Source organism: Rattus rattus, chromosome 11, assembly GCF_011064425.1.
Source record: "Rattus rattus isolate New Zealand chromosome 11, Rrattus_CSIRO_v1, whole genome shotgun sequence".
In the NCBI taxonomy this organism is placed as follows: Eukaryota; Metazoa; Chordata; class Mammalia; order Rodentia; family Muridae; genus Rattus; species Rattus rattus.
In genome coordinates this window covers 73,803,000-73,825,180 of record NC_046164.1, presented here as the reverse complement: position 1 = coordinate 73,825,180, position 22,181 = coordinate 73,803,000, and the positions used below count along the sequence as shown (strand labels likewise).

Sequence of the window (22,181 nt, the reverse complement as noted above, 5' to 3'; positions counted from 1 at the left end):
GGGTTGTATCCACAACACTAAACACTTGCTAAGTGTCAGGCATTTACACATTTCACTCTCAAGAAACAAACAAAGAAAGCAACAACAGAAAAGCTAGTCAGATAGGTACCTGTGACACTAGGATATACTTGATTTGGTTCTCTGGCCTATTGCTTCTAAAAATCTTTGGAAGCTCCAAAGTATTAGGTTTCTTTTTGTGTGTTAATGAGTTGGATGACATTGCCAGGTTATAGTATTGTAGTTTTAGAAATCAGCCTGGTTTCCAGAAAGGATCTTTAAGATGGAACTGAAGGTTAAGTTGATCACCATTAGTCAACGATTTAATCAACAATGCCTATATAGCTGAGTCTCCATTAACTCCTGAAAGGATGAGGCTTAGAGAGCTTCCATATGAACATGTGCTTTAGGAGTGGGTATAAACTCTGCACTGTTTCCCGTTTGCCTTACCTGATAGATTTAAAGACACAAGATTTAAAGCTTGTGCCCCTTGTAATATCCTCTGAAAAAAATAGGTAAACATGAGTGTTTTTTAATAAGTTCTGTGAGGGAGTTGTGGCCCTTGAGTTTGTAGCTTCAGAAGCATGTGATTGGCCTCAGAGACAGAAGGCAGTCTTGTGTTATTGACGCTTTTATCAGTGAGATATAACTTTCCAAGAAGAGTGTGTCAGAATTGAATTGAAGGGTATTCAACTGGCAGAATTGATGGAACAAATCTGATGGCAGAGTTGTTCAATTGGTTTATGGTTGAGCAAAACCCCATCTTTCTTATTTATATATTTATCTGTTCATTTTTTTTTTTTTTTTTTTTTGGTTTTTTTTTGAGCTGGGGACCGAACCGGGGCCTTGCGCTTCCTAGGCAAGCGCTCTACCACTGAGCTAAATCCCCAACCCACTATCTGTTCATTTTTTTAACACATATTTTGGCCAGGTGTATCTACACCTGCAAATGCAGCGTTTAGGAAGCAAGCCAGAAGGGTTGGGATTTAGCTCAGTGGTAGAGCTTGCCTAGGAGCACAAGGGGGTTCGGTCCCCAGCTCCGAAAAAAAGAACCAAAAAAAAAAAAAAAAAAAAAGGAAGCAAGCCAGAGAGGATTGTGAGAGGTCAAGTCCAGCTTGGGCTACAGAAGGTGGTGAAAGCCTCATTTTTACAAGGTGGAAAAAAAAAAACCCTCATTTTTTTCCTTTATGCAGAATACCTCAAGATGTTGAACTTCAGACTGAGCTTTGAGCCGGTATGATACTGACTCTCAGGCAGTGACAGTGAGTCAGGTGTTGCCAGCTTGTTTCTACACATGGCTACCTGGTCAGTCAGTTCAGCTGTGTGGGATTCTGTTGGAACTTCTCAGCTCTAGAGCGTTCCTCTTCTATAGGATTGACGTAAGCAGGACAGAATCACAACTCCACTGACACACTCAGCCACAACTGGTAAAGACACTTCTGAAAACAACCTTTGGAAATGGTTGTAAGCGTGACCATCAAAGGCAGCAAGAATGGGGACACAGTAAGGAGACAGGCGGTAGTTGGAATCAAGACCGTTGATGCTGCTCTCCCCTTCTTTTTTTTTTTTTTTTTTTTTGGTTCTTTTTTCGGAGCTGGGGACCGAAACAGGGCCTTGCGCTTCCTAGGTAAGCTCTACCACTGAGCTAAATCCCCAGCCCCTGCTCTCCCCTTCTGATGACATAGATTCCTCTACTTGTTGCTGAGGCTAAGTCCTAGGAAGTGCACTTGGATGATAGGGCCTCTTTTTTTCTATTCAATTACTACTTGTGGAACAGGATGTGGTGTACTGAGGTAATTTGGGACTTAACTGCTCCAGCACCAACCAGGTGGCTGGTTATTTGATGGTAGGGAAGGCGAGTTGCAACCTCTCCCTACTGTGTTTTTCTACTAAAGACTCAATCCTAAATTTGGTGGGGAATGGAACAACTCAGAAAAAAGCTTGCATTGACTCCTTCCCTATTTCTAGAATCCTGGTTCAATGACTTTTGCATGAGGAGTTGACCAGGCAGGACTTAAAGTTGCTGACTAGGAGTATAGCTCTAATAGAGGACATAGAGAGCTCTATATAGCTCTAATAGAGCTCTAATAGAGCACATTCAGGTGCTCCAAGAGTCAACCCAAAAAACAAGCAAAACCCAAATTGTCCTAATCTTCCCCCAAAGGAAATAATTCACCAGAAACACAGTGGGAAAGTTCATACCTGAAGGCAGTCTTGAGAATACTAGGTTTTAGTGCAAGAAGATTGGATTGTTTGAAGATACAACCTAGACTACAGGTTTTCCAATTTGCAAGAAATTATTAGGGAATCCTCCTTAGGTAAGCATAAATATCAAACATTCACCTCAGGAACAGTTCCCTCAGTGTAACCATAATTCAGTTGACTGGTTTGTGTATGAGTTGTGCCTTAGGGCATTGTTACAAATGTTACAATGTAACGGTTGCATGGTCATGGAAGGGAAGACTAAAACCATGTCATTCAAGGTAACTATCCAAAGCAACACCTCCCTGTGGAGAAATAGTATAGGCTTTCACACTGTGTAGATAGATTTTCTTTTCTTTCTTTTTTTTTTTTTTAAAGATTTATTTATTACATATTAATATATTGTAGCTGTCTTCAGACACACCAGAAGAGGGCATCAGATCACAGTACAGATGGTTGTGAGCCACCATGTGGTTGCTGGGATTTGAACTCAGGACCTCTGGAAGAGCAGTCAGTGCTCTTAACCGCTGAGCCATCTCTCCAGCCCGTAGATAGATTTTCTTAAAATCATTCAAACAATAAATAGTAAGAGTTAAAGATAGATTTGATGGTCTGTGTCTATAATCTTAGCACTTGGGAGGCAGAAAATGGAGAGGTCAAGGCCAATTTTTGCCTCAAAAACTCAAGGACAGTGGTAGAGTACTGCCCCTTCCTCACCAAATAAAAGCCTTGACGGGGCACTTGAGTCACCAAAATATATTATCTGAAATGTCCAAAACAGTAAAAACTGGGTTATCGAAAGGAACTGGAAAGGTATGACCCATGCAAGGGAAGACGAGGTGGGTGTGAGGATGCTAGCTACAGAAGTAAGAGTGAGCAAGGGGTCAGATTAACGAAAAAGGCTTTTGGGGAGATTGTGCAGTCCATAAACTGCTTGCCATGACAGTATGAGGATCTGAGTTTGATCCTGAACACCTATGAAAAAGCTGTGCTGGAGGCAGCTCATTGGAGCTTGCTGGGCAGCTGGTCTAACTAAATCATTTATCCCCAGGTTCAGTGTGAGGCCTTGCCACCAAAAAAAAAAAGGGGGGGGGGTACTTGATCTTGACCTTTGACCTCTGAATATCCATATGCACTGTGTACCACATATGTACACATCTATTCACACACACACACACACACACACACACACACACACACACACCACACACACACACCCCACACACGATTACACGATTTAGCCATTATATATTCCCAGAACTTAAGGGAAGCACCAAGTAGTAAAGGAAGGTACCATAATACTGCCAAATCAAAAGGAAATTCCTAACGAGAGGAATTATAAAAGAGAACCAAGTGAAAGTTCTAGAGCTGAAAAGTACAGTAGTTGAACTAAAATACTCAGTAGAGGAACTCCAGTTATAAATTTGTAATATGAGAAGAAAGACATTGGCAGCAGCAGCAAATGACTTTAATCCTAGTACTAGGGAGGCAGAGGCAGGCGGATCTCTGAGTTCAAGGCCAACCTAGTCTACAGAGCTAGTTCTAGGACAGCCAAGGATACACAAAGAAACTCTGTCACAAAGAAACAAAATAAAAAAAAATGAATAAGACAAAATAGAAGGCCAACTAAGAATTATATCTAGCAAAGTTGGATATAGTTTGGTCATTGTAGAGTGGTATAATGAAGACAACAGATAACCAAAAGGAGGATTTATTGCTCAAGGTCCTGCCTTACAAGAAAGTGTTAAGGCGTTCTTTAGGCTGAAAGTAAGAGACCTCAGACAGTAATTCACATGAGAAAATAGTAGAGGTAATTATGTGATTGTCCAAGTGCATATAATGCTGGGCATATAGCATGTATTGTATGTATTACACATGAGCTAACAATAATATATTGTTAATAATATAACAGAAAAGATGTGTTGGAACAAAGCTATAATAGACTGAGGAAATGACTACAGATGGAAAAAATCTCTGTAATAGTGAGTTACTGTGGGTGTAAATTTGATAGTGTATATACTAATACCACATCAGAACATTTCTGACTCACTTAAATTAGTTTAAACCTGAAGTTGATTTTAGTAAGTCAAGATTATATGATAAGCTTTAGAGCAGCTACTAAAAAGATCTAAAACTATGAAACCAGGGGTTAGAGAGAAGACTCAGTGGTGAAGAATGTTCACTGCTCTTGTGGAGGACCCAGGTTTGCTTCCCACTCCCACACGGTGGCTCATAACCTCCTGTGACTCAGTGCCAGGGGATCTGATGCCGTCTTCTGGCCTCCGTGGGCATTGCATGCATGTGGCACACTTATAGGGACGTTATAGGCACACTTACAGGTCCTGAAGATGGGACCTCATGCCCGATAGCAATTGATAGTCCACTGAGTTGTTTGTTCTTTTTGGAGAAAGAAGCAGCCCAAGGTTTCATATAGGCCAGGTTGGCTTTGAACTTGGTATCTAACTGCAGATGACCTTGAATTACTTATTTCTTGCTTTTATTTTCCAAGTGCTGGGATAATAGACATGTGTCTCCATGCTCAGCTGGAGAGATGCCTCAGTGGTTAAGAACATGTCCTAGCTGGTCAAGTGGCATACGCTTTTAATCGCAAAAGGCACTTTAATCTCAGGAGTCAGGGGCAGAGTGGATTCCCAGGTTTGAGACCAGCCTTGTCTATATAGTTCCAGAACAGCCAGTGAGACCCTGTCTGGGAAGAAAAAACAAAAACAAACAAAAACAGACAATATTCTACTGCAACTTGCAGAAGACCCTTTGGTTCCTATTCATAGCACCTATATGAGGTAGCTCAGCGTCACCTGTAACTCTAGTTCTAGACAGAGCCTATGCCCCCAGCCTTCATGTGCACTTGGACTCACATACATTCATATCCCTACATTTATATATAATTAAAAATAGTAAAAGCGATCCTTAAAAGTGATATGTAGATAAAAAAAAAATAACAGATAGTATGTTCAACCAGGGTGTGGTGTCTCAGTTTAGCACTACTGATGTTTGGACTGGATTACTTTTTGTAAGGGGAAGCAGTACTGTGCACTGCAGATTTTTTTTGTTTTTGGTTTTTTGTTCTTTTGAAACAGTGTTTTCTATGTAGGACTTCTTTTTTTTTTTTTTTAATTTATTTATTTCATTTATGTGAGTACACTGTAGCTGTCTTCAGACACACCAAAAGAGGGCATTGGATCCCCAGTACAGATGACTGTGAGCCACCATGTGGTTGCTGGGAATTGAACTCAGGGCCTCTGGAAGAGCAGTCAGTGCTCTTAACCGCTGAGCCATCTCTCCAGCCCAGATGTAGGACTTCCTGGCCTGAAACTTACTCTGTAGTCTAGACTAGCTTCAGACTTGTAATGATTTCTGAGTGTGGATTACAGGCTTAGGCTACCAGACCTACAGGCATTATAGGATATTTATTCAAGTCCTCCAGCTTTTGATCCTTTCCACCCACCCATCCATCCATCCATCCATCGATCCATCCATTCATCCATCTATCCCGAGGTGAGACAAAAATACTTTCTTTTTTCTTTTTTCTTTTTTTCGGAGCTGGGGACCGAACCCAGGGCCTTATGCTTGCTAGGCAAGCAAGCGCTCTACTACTGAGCTAAATCCCCAACCCCGACAAAAATATTTTCAAACATTAAATGTCCACCCCTACCACCCCCTCTCTCCCCCCAACGAGAACACTGTGCATGTCTGTAGGAAGGGATAATAGTAGCAGCAGTTAGAGAAGCATAACAGTATAGCAGCTTTTAAACTTTTTTATGTATTTATTTTATTATATATAAGTACACTGTCTTAAGACACACCACGAGAGGGCATCAGATCCCATTACAGATGGTTGTGATCCACCATGTGGTTGCTGGGAATTGAACTCAGGACCTCTGGAAGAGCAGTCAGTGCTTTTTTTTTTTTTTTTTTCTTTTCTTTTTTTTCGGAGCTGGAGACTGAACCCAGGGCCTTGTGCTTGCTAGGCAAGCACTCTACCACTGAGCTAAATCCCCAACCCCTCAGTCAGTGCTCTTAACCACTGAGCCATCTCTCCCGCCCAACTTTCTTTCTTTCTTTTTTTTTTTTTTTAAAGATTTATTTATTTACTTAATGTATATAAGTACACTGTAGCTGTCTTCAGACACACCCAACCCCATTACAGATGGTTGTGAGCCACCATGTGGTTGCTGGGAATTGAACTCAGGACCTCGGGAAGAGCAGTCGGTGCTCTTAACTGCTGAGCCATCTCTCCAGCCCCCCAGCCCAACTTTCAAACTTTGATGGCACACAAATGACATGAAGATGGCAATGAAACCTGGGTTTCTCTGTGTAGCTCTGGCTATCCTAGAACTGGATCTGTAGAACAGTCTGGCCTTGAACTCATAGAGTGTCTCTGCCTTCCCAAGTGCTACCACCACCCAGCCAAGATGTTGCCAATGCTGCTGGTCAGTGACCACAATTTGAGTAGCAGAACAGTAATAGAAAGCACATGGACTTTAAATAAGATAGACTGAGTCTTAAAGTTCGCCCTTTTCCCTACCCACTTCTGCTTGGACTGAGCTTTATAGACCTCAGTTTCCACATCAGTAAAGTGGGACCAGTAGTACTGACCCTGCACACTTGCCACAAGGATGTGTGATGCTTAGTCCCCCCAAAAAGAAGCAGCAGAGAGACTGTAGCTGGCCTAAAGTAGGAGGGTTGCATCACTTTGAGCACTTCCCTGTTGTGGTTTTTATTGTCATTGCATCTCCCTAAGACTTCAAATTATAGTGGAAACACTACTTATAAATGATGTTTGAATATTTTGTTAAAAGTAATAATAGTTTGTTCTGTGGTATTAGAGCTCAGAGAAGCAAATCGTCTCATTCTCTGCCATATCTTTGTGCCAGGTTTATGCAAGGAGATGGCAGATACCTTAGGGAAAAAGAAAGCCAGTATTTGTAGAACTCTTGGCTTTGTTAAGGTCAAATGGCAGTGGCCTTCCCAGAAGGACTCGACTTTGGAGCCGGTGGTAGCTGCCATGTGAGTCATGCTCCCTTATGGCAGTGCGTTCAGGATTTTTGCTGCAGAGATGGGGCGGACTCTCTTGATCTATTTGCTGCATTGCACAATTGGCTTGTTGCTCTAGAAGATTTTTCCACTTGAGAGATTTGATATTTGTCATCTTGAGAAAGTGGATGCTGAATGTAATTTGCCAGGAGGCTAAACGGTTATGTTATTTCTTATCTAGGCTGGAATTTTACTCTAATAATTCAATCTATCAGTGAGATGAGTCAGATATGAAAAATTTCTCAAAATTGAGTTGTGGGAGATTCCAATACTGTATTACATAAAAAACAAAGCCTTCTCATGTTGGTTGGCTTCTTAAATGTTTTTACCACAACCAAATATTCAAACATCATTTATTACAAAAACCACAACAGGGAAGTGCTCAAAGTGATGCAACCCTATGATCAATTGAATGCCAACATTACAGGTCACTATACCATATAACAAGTAGACATAGATAGTTTGTCCATAACGGAAAGAACCTTCAAAGAGGGGAAAACAGAAGGAATAATTCTGATATTTCTAGTATAGTCTTTATTCCTATACCTCCAGAAACATAGGCATATAATAACACAGAAATTATGGTTGCTATTTTATAGGTTGTAGGATATTAGGACTGCATGCGTGTGTACTAAGGAACCTGTTACAGAACAAAGACTGTCCTTCTCTTGCCACCAGTGTCCTATGGATAAGGTAGTGATTTGCATGATCTGTGGTCTGAACAGGTCAGAAGAAGAATGAGCTGGTGGGGAGGCAGGCAGCATTCTGGTTAGTGCTTGGTCCCTGCCCTTTAGTGGGATGAAGAACTAGGGAATAGCAATGACTGCTTGATGTACAGTATTCAGTGGTTAAAATGCATGATTCCATTTGGTACAGCAGGGCTTCATTTATTCATTCAAGAATAAATAGCCTGTGTTCCCACACAGGCTAGGTAGTCCCCATCACCTAGTAGTGATCAAGGCCATTTTGGACATGCGTGTTATTATTTACTTTGTTTCCAATGGGGAAACAGGATTAGACAGGATAAATAGCTTACTTAATGTCTCAGTGGAACCACTGTTGATTCAAGGAGGACACATCACTAAAACCACCAGCCATATTATGTCCCAGTCAACAGTGCTCTACATGGGTGGTAGTGTCCCCATAAGCTTCTGACAAAGCTGGAAGATTTCTGTTGTCTAGCATTTTTGTTTAATTTTAGGATTTTGTTTTATTTTGTTTTATGAGACAGGGTTTCTCTGTGTAACCCTGGCTGTCCTGGAATTCACTCTGTAGCCCAGGCTGCCCTTCAGCTCAGATATCTGCTTGGTTCTGCCTTCTGAGTGCTGGGATTAAAGGTGTACAAACCTACCACCACATGGCTAGTTTTTTTGTTTTTTTTTTTTTTTTTTTTTTTTTTTGTTTTTTTTTTTTTTCCGGAGCTGTGGACCCAACCCAGGGCCTTGCACTTGCTAGGCAAGCTCTACCACTGAGCTAAATCCCAACCTTTTTTTTTTTTTGGTTCTTTTTTTTTTTGAGCTGGGGACCAACCCAGGGCCTTGCGCTTCCTAGGTGGCGCTCTACCACTGAGCTAAATCCCCAGCCCCTAGTTTTGTTTTTTAAGACTTACTTATTTATGTATATAGTACTCTATCTGCATGTACACCTTCGTGCCAGAAAAGGGCATCAGATCCCATTACAGATGGTTGTGAGCCACCATGTGGTTGCTGGGAATTGAACTCAGGACCTCTGGAAGAGCAGCCCAGAACTTTTAACCACCGAGCCATCTCTCCAGCCCCTAGTTTTAGTTTTTTATTTTAATTAAACTTAAAAAAATATTACTGGGGTGAAAGAGCATGTATGGAAAGTCCACGTATGGAGGCCAGATGACTACTTTTGTGGACTCTGCTCTCTCCTTCCATCTTTACATGGGTTCTAGGGCTGGAACTCAGGTGTCCCAAGCTGGCCTTGAACTTGCTGTGTAGCAGAGGATGACCTTGAATCATAGACTGGGGGACTTGGTCCCTGGTGCTGCCTCTGAGGAACTCATTCCTTTACTTCTCTCTTGGACCATCTGTAAGATGGAAATAATTGTGATTTTCTTGTAGGGAGTTATTGGGAAAATACTAGGCCAATACCTGGCACAAAGTAAAAGTGTACAAGGGCTTTTGAATAAATGGAGCTATGTCCTGAGCCCCTGTCCATTTCTTTGCTTCTTTCAGCCTCTCCTACACTTCGTCACACACACTGTGCTCTGAGCCCATCGGCCCAGTTCTTCTCTCTCAGCCTCTGTTCACAGAGCCTCTGTATAGGTCTGGAATGCCCTTCTCCCTTGTGGCCTGGCACAAGGACACTAGTAATTCATGTACATGCTGTCCAAGCTTTCTTTTGTGCTGGGTGTCAGACTGCTGCTAAAAGGTGGGCCTGGGATTTGAATGCAGGGAACCAGTCTTCCAGGCGTGTCGGTAGGAACGGGCAGCCCTTTCTCTACCATGTGTGACATTCTGTAGGAGTCTCCAAGTGGAAAGAAGGAAACTTAAGTGTTTGGTAAATAGGAAAAGTGGAAATAACAGTCTATCGAAAGAACTTATTACTAAAGACAGCTTATTTGTCTTTGTCATTATTTACTGAACTTGGTATAAGATTCTATCTCAAAGCCATTTTGTAACCGTGCCAGTGGGCTTAGATTTTGTTGGGTAATGGCATGACATCTTTGCTGTATTGCCTTGATGTCTGGTTTGTCCTTTGGATCACCTGAGCATTTTTTATAAGAGAATCTTTTTCAGTTGCCCATGATCAGCTTGGAATTCATGCTTTTGGCCTAAAGTAAAGCTTATTTTGCAATAGTTAAGTATTTTCTAGATGCATATTTCACATTCTTTATGGTCAGAGTGGTTCTTCTTGGTATTCAACCTGTCCAAAACATGTGGTGTGCCCACAAAGATATCAACTGGTACCTTGTTTCTTTTTCTTTGCCTATTGGGGTTGGATCCCAGGGCCTGCAGCATGCCAGACTAGCTCTTTACCAAGGCCCTACACCCCCAGCATTGGTTTAATTTTCTTTAACATTTTATAAGTTCACTTTTCCCTTGAGGGGAAAAAGACATGGACAGACAGACAGGGAGACAGACAGACTGAGAAACTGAGGAAAGGTACTAGTTTTTCAAGGTGTTCATGATCCAGATAGAGAGAGATGGAATACATAAGTTTTTGTATATGCAGATAAACAACAATATTTGGATTTGAAATCACATTAAAATTGGGATAGAAGCTGTGTAGTGTGACAGCTACTTAGGAGGCTGAGGCAAGAGGATTGTTTGAACCAGGATTTTGGGACCATCCTGGGTAGCATAATATATGGGTTTGTCCCTTTAAAACAAAACATAACAACAACAAAGAACAACCTTTCTTAGAAACATGAATATCAGTGAGTGCTGGTGCAAAACTAGACAGATGTATGGGGCTAATGTGTACCAAGGTCTATCAGGGAGTTTGCTGGGCAAACCTGGCTACAGTTGGGCTCTGGAGGGCTACACAACTTCTCCATATGTGGTTCTCTGTCACTTGTATAAGATCACCGAGAGCCCTGAGTTGGGCTCTGAACATCTGGTGTCTAGGCTGAGCTCTTTTGGGCCCTTGAACCTCCTTCCCTAGTTGTTCATCTGAACACTAAAGAGAAGAAGTCACATTTCAAAGGCCTTCAGCATCAGCGTCTGCCTTAGGACAGTGATTCCCTCCTTCCATTTCTGTGAGACAGCATCTTGCTGTGCAGTCTCAGCTGGCTTCTTTCTGGATCCTTCTGCTTTAGCCTCCAGTGTGCTGGGATTACAGGCATATACCACACTCTCAGCTTCTTTTTTTTTTCCCTTCCTTCCTTCCTTCTTTCCTTTTTTTTTTTTTTTTTTTTATGACTCCACTAGTGATTTGTGCTAGTTTTATGCTATTGTCTGAGAACATTGTTTGGTACTTGTTTAGTTATAATTTCAGAGTTTAAATCATTTGAGACTTAGAACTGCATTTTCTCAGAGCTACTGATCGTTCTAGCTAGCTGGTGAGGCTTCTCTGGTTTTCAGGATGATGTGTTCTATCCTCCTGTGTGTGCTTGTGTAGCTTAGAGTCTAAATCCACATTTTAGGAATACTTTTTTTTTTTTTCTTTTTTCCTTTTTTCGGAGCTGGGGACCGAACCCAGGGCCTTGCGCTCGCTAGGCAAGCGCTCTACCGCTGAGCTAAATCCCCAACCCAGGAATACTTTTAGTATACAGAAAATTGTTAGTAGTGCTGGCTTCAAGAAGTCAGCTTGTTTTTATTGTGTTGGAGAGGGAAACCTACCATAGGCAAGCCCTCCTCTTTCTCTGAGTGACTTCTCAGGTCTTAAACCTAAACTATAATAATAGAGGGTTCTGAGAGGCTCAGTCGGCTTGTCCCAGTCGAGGAGTCTCTGGCACCACTAGGTGGAGACAGAGACCGAGTTTGCTAAGACTTTTTTCCCTCTGCCTATTCGGGCCAAATAAGGGAAATTCACAGAAACTCTTTGTCATCTTGTTGCTTATGGTCTTCGGGTTCCAGTAGTTTGTTAGTGTGACTTTCAGATAACACTGACTCAGAGTAATTATGTATGGACCAGGAATTGTGGATAGGTCTGCCATTGTAAATTCCCTAGCAGTGCCTTTATCTGCTATTTACTCTTGCTGATTTCTGATTAAGTCAGTTTCATAAATATTTTTGCTAACGTCTTCAGACCTTAATACTTCTCACACTTCTACAGAACTTTTTACCAACTCTACCCATTACTATACTTTAGTATTGCTAAGGTCAATGTTAAATCTTAGAATCAGTGACTGGAGAGATGGCTCAGTGGTTAAGAGCACTGGCTGCTCTCCCAGAGGTTCTGAGTTCAATTCCTAGCAACCACATGGTGGCTCACAACCATCTGTGATGAGATCCGATGCTATCTTCTGGTGTGTCTGAACACAACTACAGTGTACTTCTCTACATACATACATACATACATACATACATACATACATACATACATCGTCTAAAAAAATCTGAGAATCAGAGACAGAATGTTTAAATTTTCTGGGTGCTGCATGAACTGGTTTTCATGAACTGATTCTGTTATCCAGTAGTTTGTTTGAAGGGCCGAATGCTCTAGATTGGACCCATGCCTACCTAACTGTTGCTTTACTACTGAGTTTTGTCCCAATTACTACTGAGATGTTTTGTTTATTTGTTTGTTTGTTTAGACTTTATTTTTGGTTCTTTGTGAATGTCACATCATATGTCCCAATCCTACTTATCTCTTCTCCCTTTGTACCTGCTCTCTGCTCTTGCAACCTTCCCTCCAACAGAGAAAACAGATCTTGTTGTGGAAGTTGTAGTGTGTCACAATGAATCCCACAGTATGTCCTTTTGTCCATACTTCTTTGCTTACAAATGTTCATTGCAATGACTTGGTCTGGTATGAGACCTCTGGCTTCTGCTACTTGTTGAGTACTGGATCCCCACTGGGACTCCTCTCAGATATCCTGTTGTTGCCCTGTCATGGATTTTCTGCAGTTTTGGACCAGTCCCTTCATGTACTCCAGCAGTTAATTCATTGATGGGGTAGATGTTGGGTGGGTCATTTCAAAGCCCTGTGTCTGGACCTGAGAGGTGTCTGAGCTGGTCAGCCCACCGACTCTCCTGCCCTCGGGGTCAGCTTATCCTCAGCTCCCACATCCAGGGCCAGCTCTACTGTGCTGCTCTGGTGAGGTGCAGGTCACTGAGAGGTTTTCTTTTTTTTCTTCTTTTTTCTTTTTTTTCTGGAGCTGGGGACTGAACCCACACTGAGAGGTTTTTAAGTACTAGAGATTGAACCGTGGGCCTTGAGCATGCCTGATAATTGCTCTTCCACTGAGCTATATCTCTAGTCCTTTATTAATTTTACTTTTTATTTGGAAGATAGGGGTGTCAATAGTGGTTGTCTAAATTAGCCTTGAACTTATAATCTTCCTGCCTCAGCCTCCCCAATATATGCCATTGTGAGAGTGCGCCCTAGGTCTGGCTTAGGAGCTTTTTTTTTTTTTTTTTTAAATTTACAATATCCGAGAAGGAATAATCATTTAGATAATATTTTACCATGGGTTGGTTGTATTTGATAGTCTGATAATTTTGCCTAATGTTGAGGCACACGAAATTTTGCCTTGTTGAAGCTAGATAGATGTTTCTGTGATTAGGAGTGCTGGCTACTCTTCCAGAGGACTCCAGTTTAATTCCTAGTAGCTACATGGTGGTTCACAACCATCTGTAATTCTAATTCCAGGGGATCCGATGCCCTTTTCACAGGTACAGAAGTACGTGCAGGGAAAATACCCTTCACGTAATTTCTTTTCTTTTTTATTTGCAGGGGAGAGCCTGAACAATACACATCATGAATGTATTTATTTACTTATTTTAGCTTTTTGAGACAGGTTTTCTCTGTAACCCTGGCTGTCCTGGAACTCACTCTGTAGATCAAGCTGGCCTTGAACTCAGAGATCCACCTGCCTCTGCCTCCTGGGTGCTGGGATCAAAGGTGTGTGCCACCACTGCCTGGCTCTCCCAATTTCTTAAAATTAAATTAAATGTAAAAAAAAAATGAGCGTTGTATCTTTTTTCTTGTTTTTGTTTTGTTTTGCTCAGTCTCGTAGCTCAGGCTGGCTTCAGGGTGTCCTTTATCGTTCTGCCTCAGCCTCCTGGTGAGTGTTAGGGATGCAGGCATCAACACCTCTTCTGGCTTAGGCTTATGTTTTATCGGTACCAGACAATCCTTACAATAGTAAGGATTCCTGGAGAATTGTTATTTTCGGTATGTTAAGTATTGTAATCATTGCTAATTGCATATTCTCCACAGCATGTTATTTGATGAAAATTTTACTTTTCAGCAGTATTTATAATTACCATTTTTGTTGAATTAGAGAGTTCATAATACAGTCTATGCAGTCAGTTTTTTTTTCTTTCTTTTTATTTTCTTTTGAAAATGTGTCTCATGTATCTCAGGCTGGCCTTGAATTCATAATATAGCTAAGGTTGGCTCAAACTCTATTTTCTTTATTTAAAAAAATTATGTCCATTTTTATGTATGTATATGTGAGGGTGTCAGGTCCCCTGGAAGTGGGATTACAGACAGCTGTGAGCTGCCATGTGGGTACTGGGAACTGAACCCAGGTTCTCTGAAGAACAGCCAGTGCTCTTAACCTCTGACCCATCTCTCTAGTCCCTGTTGGCTGAGATTCTTGATCCACCTGTGATAGGATTACAGGTGTACAATACCATTCTAGCTATATAATCCACTTCCGATTGTGAGCCATAAGGAGCATACTAGCAGAGCCCAGTGTAAGGGAAAACGTTCCAGAAAGTACACATCAATGAAGCATTAAGTATTAGTTACATTCTTAGAAATGATTTTAGGTGACCAGAATGGGTTGTTAAAAGATTGACAGAAAATTATTCCAACAATGAAAAAAGTACTATCTGATTTACACAAAAGCATCTCAAACTCGTGGACTCAGAGGGTGACCACTTGATGACTGCAGAGGTTGAACCCTGGAAGAGGTTAAGTGACTTACTCAACACAGCGGGTTGAAGTGTTTATGGCTGTTTGACAGAGCTATGATTGCCCTCATGTTGTGAGCTAACATCCTCAGATGGATACTGTCTTCTTGGCTTTTGGAGGACAGGCTCTATCTCGCTTTTAAAACTCTATAATTGTTTCCTTTTTGCTTTGTCATCTGTTTGTTATCTGACTTTGAAACAAGTACATCCCCCTTGCTCCAGCACAAAATCTTGAGGTTACACAGTCATGGGGGAATTAGGGATGAAAACACTGGAGCCTACTTAAACTAGGTCATTGAAGTTGGTTGTCACAGGTTGGTTGTGGTGGTAGGAGGAAAGATCTGGAATATCGATCTCTGGGCTCACTGCTGATCCAGTAGTCACTCTCCATTTGGGTAGGGAAGATGCCAGCAATCACAAAGACTTTTACTCCCTAAAAACCAGTAACTTATTTTGTTTTGAAAGACTAAAGACTGAATCAGAATTTAAAACCTATATTTTGTGGCTTCCCAAAGTGCTGTGAATTGTTTCTTCCTAGTAGTGCCTTTTGTTCTGTGGAAAATTTTCTTGTTTCTTTGAGGTTTAGATTTCTTTGCTAAGGTATTTTTAGAAAAAGGGAAACAGTATGTGTCACCAAAGGGGGAAATATGTATCTTAAGGCCTAGTTATGTAATTAGAATTTTAATAAGGAGTGTCATAAATTCTTGCTTCATTGCAATCATTACTTAGGAGTGTTCTACTCAGAAGCTCATCTAGCTATCATCATCATTATCATCAGCGTCACCAGCCAACCACAGCACTTATGGAGTGTCCACAGATTGTGCAGCACTTGTTTATATTCTGAGAGACTTAAAGTAAGAGCGTGCGTGCGTGCGTGCGTGCGTGCGTGCGGCATGCCCTTGGCTTTAAAGAATTGGTGATCTGTAGAAGAACTGGAGAAAAGACTGGAATCTTGGGAGAAGATAAGCTGATTTTTCCAATATGTGAAATACATACTAACTTTTGCATGATTTTGGGTGGATGGTGAAAAGAATTGAATAGTTCTTAGAAAGGCTATAGACGCATGTAGCTTTGCTGACTTGGGTATGTGTAGACTGAGTTATAATAAGGTCAGATAATTGGTTGAAGGAGAGAAAATGCAATTGCTGGAAAGCCTTGCAGCAAATAGTTTATATATACTGAGCACAATAACAGATGATTGGAGGACTGGAAGAAGAAATTAATTGCTAGAGTTGATTATAGCAGAACCTGACAGGGTAGGAGATTGGGAGTAGGCTCGTTTGTTTGCTTGGTTATTTGGTTGGTTTTCAAGACAGGGTTTCACTATGTGGTTGGTCCTAGTTGTCCTGGAACTCGTTTTGTAGACCAGCCTGGCCTTGAACTCACAGAGATCCGCCTACCTCTTCTTAAGTGCTAGCTAGTATAAAGGCATGCTCCACGGCCACCAGGCTGGATTGGTGAATTTTAAAATTGTCTTTTTTTTTCCTGCAAAGAGAGAGTTTCAGCTTGTGATAAGGGATATAGGCTTCAGGACTACAGAGCAGCCAAAGCAAATCAGATTTTCTGTTTTGTTCTTGTTTCTATTTGTAGGATTCCTTGTTCCCTATGGTGAGTAGTAATGTCCACATGAAGGGATGTGTCCCTTAGTTGCAAGACCAAAATGCAGGCTGTTTTTGTAGTTTAAATTCAAGGGACAGAAAAACCCCAGTTTTGTGGTGTATTCTTACTCCTTTTGTATTTTTCTTTGATTAACCAGATTTTAATGGAGTTTATTTTTCACCTATCACATAGCAAGTTATCTGTATGTTAGGGAGCAGGTTGCTGGGGATTGATATTGCTAGGCAAAGATTATGCCTACCGAGTTGCACTCCTGGCCCCTAATAACTCTCCATTGTGTGTGTTCGTTTTGGCTTTTGATTTTTTGAGATGGTGTTGCTTTGTAGCTTTGGCCTACAAATTGCTATATAGAACAAATCTTCCTACCTCACAGGATTTACAAGGAGTGCACCACCTGGTCTCTCTCTCTCTCTCTCTCTCTCTCTCTCTCTCTCTCTCTCTCTGTGTGTGTGTGTGTGTGTGTGTGTGTGTGTGTGTTCTGGCCTGAAACAGACACTTAGAGATCTGCTTGGCTCTCTGCCTCCATGTACTGAAATTAATGTTGTATGCCAAAATGGCTGTTGCAATCTCTCTCTTTTTTTTTCAAAACAGATAAATAAATAAAAGTTGTATTAAGACTTTACTCTTTTATGCCAACATCTTAAATTCATGAGTCTTCTTTAAATTTATTCTCATAGGCTAGTTATGACTACAAATGTCTGTTGTGGATAAACGTGGAGAAGAGAATCCCAGTCATCTTGAGCTTTCCATTTCTGAAGTAATGGCACACACGGGGCACAGGCCCTGAGCCAGAGAAGCCCAGTCCTTCTGTCACACTCTCTGTAAGGAATCTAACCTTTCTGCAGTTCTTATGGTAAATGCCAGAGCAGCTTGTGAGCTAATTGGAAGGATCTGATAAGCAAATGGGTTCTCTGGTTCCGCGCTTCCCCCCCCCCCTCTCTCTCATCAATAGCTAAACAGGTCCACTGTGTGGCTGCTGGCTGCTGGCCCACCTCCATGTCTGTGAAAGCCTTTATCCTGGCTCCTTCCAGTTCCGAGTTGTGTGTAAACTCTGAGGTGTTCTGTGGGTTCTAATTCTTTGCCATTCACGTCTAGCATCCCAGTTGGGCTTACTTTCTTCCAGAGTTGAAACCTTGTTTTGCTGTGGCCTTTCCTCAACCTGTGGCCTAGTTTCCTCTCACCCTGCAATGTAGTATCAGTGTGTACAAGGAGTTTGATTGTCAGGGGCTGCACAGTGCTACCAGAGAAAAGAGAAATGCAGCGTTGAGACTGACAAAGTCAGAAAACAAATGGCAGTGTCAGGATTTCATATAACCCTGGCCAACTGGTGAGATGGTTGTCCCGGCTAATAGACTCCAATCAACTCCCCGGTTATTGGTGCCATTTGCTTCCTGTAACTGAAAAGTGCTGCATTCTAGCTATGTTCCCGCAGTGGAGGGTAAGTGTTCAGTGCTATTTACTTAAAACATTCTAAAGTTGATAAATGACAAGTGCTTCACTCTGGGTAAAGCTTGTAAATCTAATGCCTATAAAAAATAACAAGCCGACAGCACTTAGTCCTGTTTATAAAGTTCATACACATCTGTCTTTGATGCAGGCGCAATATATATCCGTGATATCACACTGTGGCCTGTTACCATAACAGCCGTAGCCCTGCAGCTTCCCAAGGCCCTCCTTCCAGCCCCTCTGCCTGGAGAGCACTGTAAGGATAGGAGGCCTGCAGAGGGCATGTGTCTACCTAACAAGGCTGGTTTTCCACTCTTTTGTGCCTTTCTTTCTTTTTTTGCAAAGCACCCTCCTTCCTTGAGCAGAGTGAACGCCTGCCTCAGCCTTTTCCTCTTCTCTAGTTAAGACCGGGGAAGAAGGCTGCAGAAGTTGAACACTTTAGCCAGATGGAAAGAGATAGGTTTAAATGTACACCTCAGGAAAACCAGAGACTGTTCTATTTTTGACGAACTGTTCAGAAAAGATGATACACCTACACTTAAAAAAAAAAGCCTACAAACACCACACACTATACAGCTTGGCTCCTCGACTTGAGCAGGGTTGGTGAGGGAATAAAGAAAGGACAGGCACTAAAGAAACGGTCAAGATGCACAGAGAAGCTGGGGTGCATGGCTGTGTGTGCTCTGATGGCACTGCGCTGAGTGCCACAAGCTCTGCATTTATGTGCAGCACAGGGTGAGTGGCTAGTCTGTGGGACATGCCTGGAGACAAGAAGTCTGAGGCTGGCCATATCCAGGGGGAGGAAACTGTAGTTGCTAGGTTTTGCATACACTGGCCAATCATTTTAAAATATTGGTATTTGGAATAGAGGAAGGCTTTGAATTGTAAGCCTCACTACTGTGGGAAGGCTTTCCCAAATTGCAGTGGGTCTGAGGCATTGATCCTTGATAGGCATGGCCATGTTAACAATACATACTCAGGAGTTCATCTGATATTTGCATGTTCACTCATTTCAGGCTTCCTCAGCTCCCTGCATACAGGGCTGGCAAGATTACTCAGTGGGTAGAGTTGCTTCACAACCTGAACATTTTTTTTATTAATTTTTATTTTGTGTGTATGCATGTTTTGCTTGCATGTGTTGTACGTGCACTGCATGTGTATATGCTGTTCACAGTCAGAAAAGAGTGTCAGCATCTCTTGAAATTGGAGTTAAGGACAGTCGTGAGCTGAGCTGCCATGTGGGTGCTGATAACACAACCTGTGTCCTTTACAAGAGCAGCAAGTGCTCTTTACTGCTGAGCCGTCTCTCCAATCCCCCTGATGATCTGAATTTGGCCGCTAGGGTGCACATGGTGGAAGGAGAGAACCAACTCCCTAAGCTGTCCTTTGACCTCCACGTGTGTGTGTGTGTGTGTGTGTGTGTGTGTGTGTGTGTGTGTGTGTGTGTGTGTGTGCGCGCGCGTGCGCACCACTCCCCAAATAAATGTAATTTAGAGATTATTTTAAAAGTCCGTAGGGCCGGGGTTGGGGATTTAGCTCAGTGGTAGAGTGCTTGTCTAGCAAGTGCAAGGCCCTGGGTTCAGTCCTCAGCTCTGAAAAAAAAAAAAAAAAGTCCGTAGCCATCTAGTGCCACCAGGATGATTTATTTGGCAAAGGTGCTTGCCACCAAGTATGATGATCTCAATTCAAAAATTTTGGGGCCCACATGGTAAAAAGAAAGAACTTAACTTCACGAATTGTTCTCTGACCACATGCATTCACATATGTGTATACACAAATAAACCAAAACGTAACAAAGAAAGAGAAAGGTCTGTCATAATATAAATGTAGTTCTGAAAGGCTGTGTGTCATCAGGGTTAGAAACACTGTTTTTTTGTTCCACAGTACAGGCTAGCCCAGAATTTGTGTCCATCTTCCCAAAGGGCTGAGAGTACAGGCTTGTGTCGTCAAGCCCTGGCTAGGAATGTTTTAACAGGAAAAGAAATAGGAGACACAGCCCATCCATCCTAGCTCCTACTCGTGCTATTGTTAAATGCATCTCTGCTTTGATCTAGTGCCCTGACACAGCCTGGTCCCAGGTCAGTGCAGAATGAGAATTGTCACATGGACCAGGCCAAAGCTACATATTCAGCCCTGCATTGAACATTCAGTGCTACAGATTGGAAGCCATGCTGTTTGTCATATCCTAGAAAAGTACAGAGAACATTCCTTTACTTTGCAACAGCTTGGACCCAAGTAGACACACTGTTCCTTCAAGCTGGCATGACCTTCCTTTTGTCAGCTTTCTCCACGAGACCCAGCTCAGCCAGTGTCTCCTCAGTGAAGCCCCCCTCCCTCAAGCCTCCTAGGCTTGACTTGTGTTCCCACAACAGCCTGTTCTGTTACCACGTAGCAGATTCGTTCTTCCTTATCCATTTACCTGTCTCCCTGTCAGACAGGAACAGGGACTGCATCTTGTCCTGGATTCATCATTAATCTCCTGTGCTGAGCACAAAGACTAGGATGTAGTGGGTGCTCAATAAATGTTGTCAAGTGAGTGATAGTGTGGTTAGTTCGATGAGAATTGATGGTACCCTTTCCCATCTGTCATCCATCACTGTGGTATGAAGTGGGGCTGGGAGGCTTTAAGCAGCACACCACTTAAGAATCAAAGGAGGGAGGCAGGGTGAGAATTAACAAGGGCTACCCCTTATTGAGTGTTTATTTGCTCCGGGCCCAGCACTGTCTTAGTCTTTTTCAATGTATGAATACACTTAATCCTTAGATCAATCTGCCAAGACAGGTTCTGCTTATTCTTCTTGTTAAGGCATAAGGAAGTCAATAACTTGCCCAAGGTCACACAGCAACAGCACTTGAGATAAATACTGGTGGCAGATAAGTCACTTATCTATACCTTTTTGCCTGGTTCCTGGAAAGAAGCCCTGATATCTTTTTTTTTTTCTTTTTTTTCCGGAGCTGGGGACTGAACCCAGGGCCTTGTGCTTGCTAGGCAAGCACTCTACCACTGAGCTAAATCTCCAACCCCAGAAACCCTGATATCTTGAGGTATCCAACTTGTGTACTGATTTAACTTGCCTTCTGTATGTCTAGAATAGTACCGGTTGTGTTCTATCCTTAGGAGCCTGGAGGAATAGTCACCAGAGTATTTTCTGGGTTCTGTGGATTAGATGCCACCAGTAGAGTTAGACAGTTGAAAAAATATCTTGTTTAGATGCTGAGGATTTTGTTGTTTTGTTGATTTTTTTTGAGACTACACTATGTAGTCTTGGCTGAATTGGAATTCACTGTGTAGATCTGCCTGCCTCTCAAGTGCTGGGATTAAAGGCATGGACTATTACACCCCATGCCTGTCCCTTGTTTTTGTTTTTTTGAGTCTTACTATAGCACTCAGGCTGACATTGAACACAGTCCTCCTACTTCAGCTTCTTGAGTGCTAGGATTACAGGTCTGCCAGTAGTTTAGTTCTCATTTTTTTCATATCTGATTGTGTGTGTGTGAGTGTGTGTGTGTGTGTGTGTGTGTGTGTGTGTGTGTGTATCCATGTGTATCCCAAGTGCAGACACAGGTGCCTCCAGGCTGGCATGACCTTTTGACCACAAGACTCTGCTCAGCCAGTATGTCTCCTCAGAGAAGACCACTTCCCTCAGGTTTCCTGGGCTTTAGAGGAAAACTCTTTTCTCTTGCCACCAGTAGGTCCTGAGGATCAAACTCAGATGGGCAAGCTTGGTGGCAGGGTGCCTTGACCTTTGAACCATTTCACTGGTTACTTTGGTTCTTTTGTAAATTCAGAAGTATTTTCCAATAAAACTAAAATATTTCATTTCCCCTAAGGACCCGTTTTTGTTCTAGACCTTTGTATAAACTGTTCTCTCTGCAACACCCTTTCTTGCTATCATCTTCTCCAAACCCAATCTTGCTCTTGGCTTCTATTTTCTACCATGTTATTTCTGTGAAAAGGGAATTTCTTTCTTAGAAGTCCCAACAGTCCCTGGGTATCCCTGTCATATCAAGTGTTTCAGTGTTGCTCACTGTGATGATCATCTGTTCTTGACTGACTTCTGCTCAAAATTACAAAGTGCAGACTTGTCCCTTGTTACCTGTTGGTTCTCTGTACCTTGGACTGTCCTCGGACACAATGTGTGTTCACTGTACATTTGGAGAAGGAATGGTTATATGGGCTATGGTCTAAGCCTCTGAGCCTTGGGTTTTAACGTGACCTAGTCAGTCATATTAGACAGCTGCTATAGGATGTGTCTTGTGTACTCTGTAGTCTCCATTGGTCACCGGGGATGATGACTAATGCCGCTC

General features: G+C 42.2%; 1 protein-coding gene across 4 annotated transcripts in view; it reads left to right on the top strand.

Moving 5' to 3' along the window:
- The window catches only part of Nf2 (neurofibromin 2), an 82,688-nt gene that overhangs the window by 1,214 nt on the left and 59,293 nt on the right, over nucleotides 1-22,181 (top strand). The gene's annotated exons all lie outside the window — the stretch shown is intronic.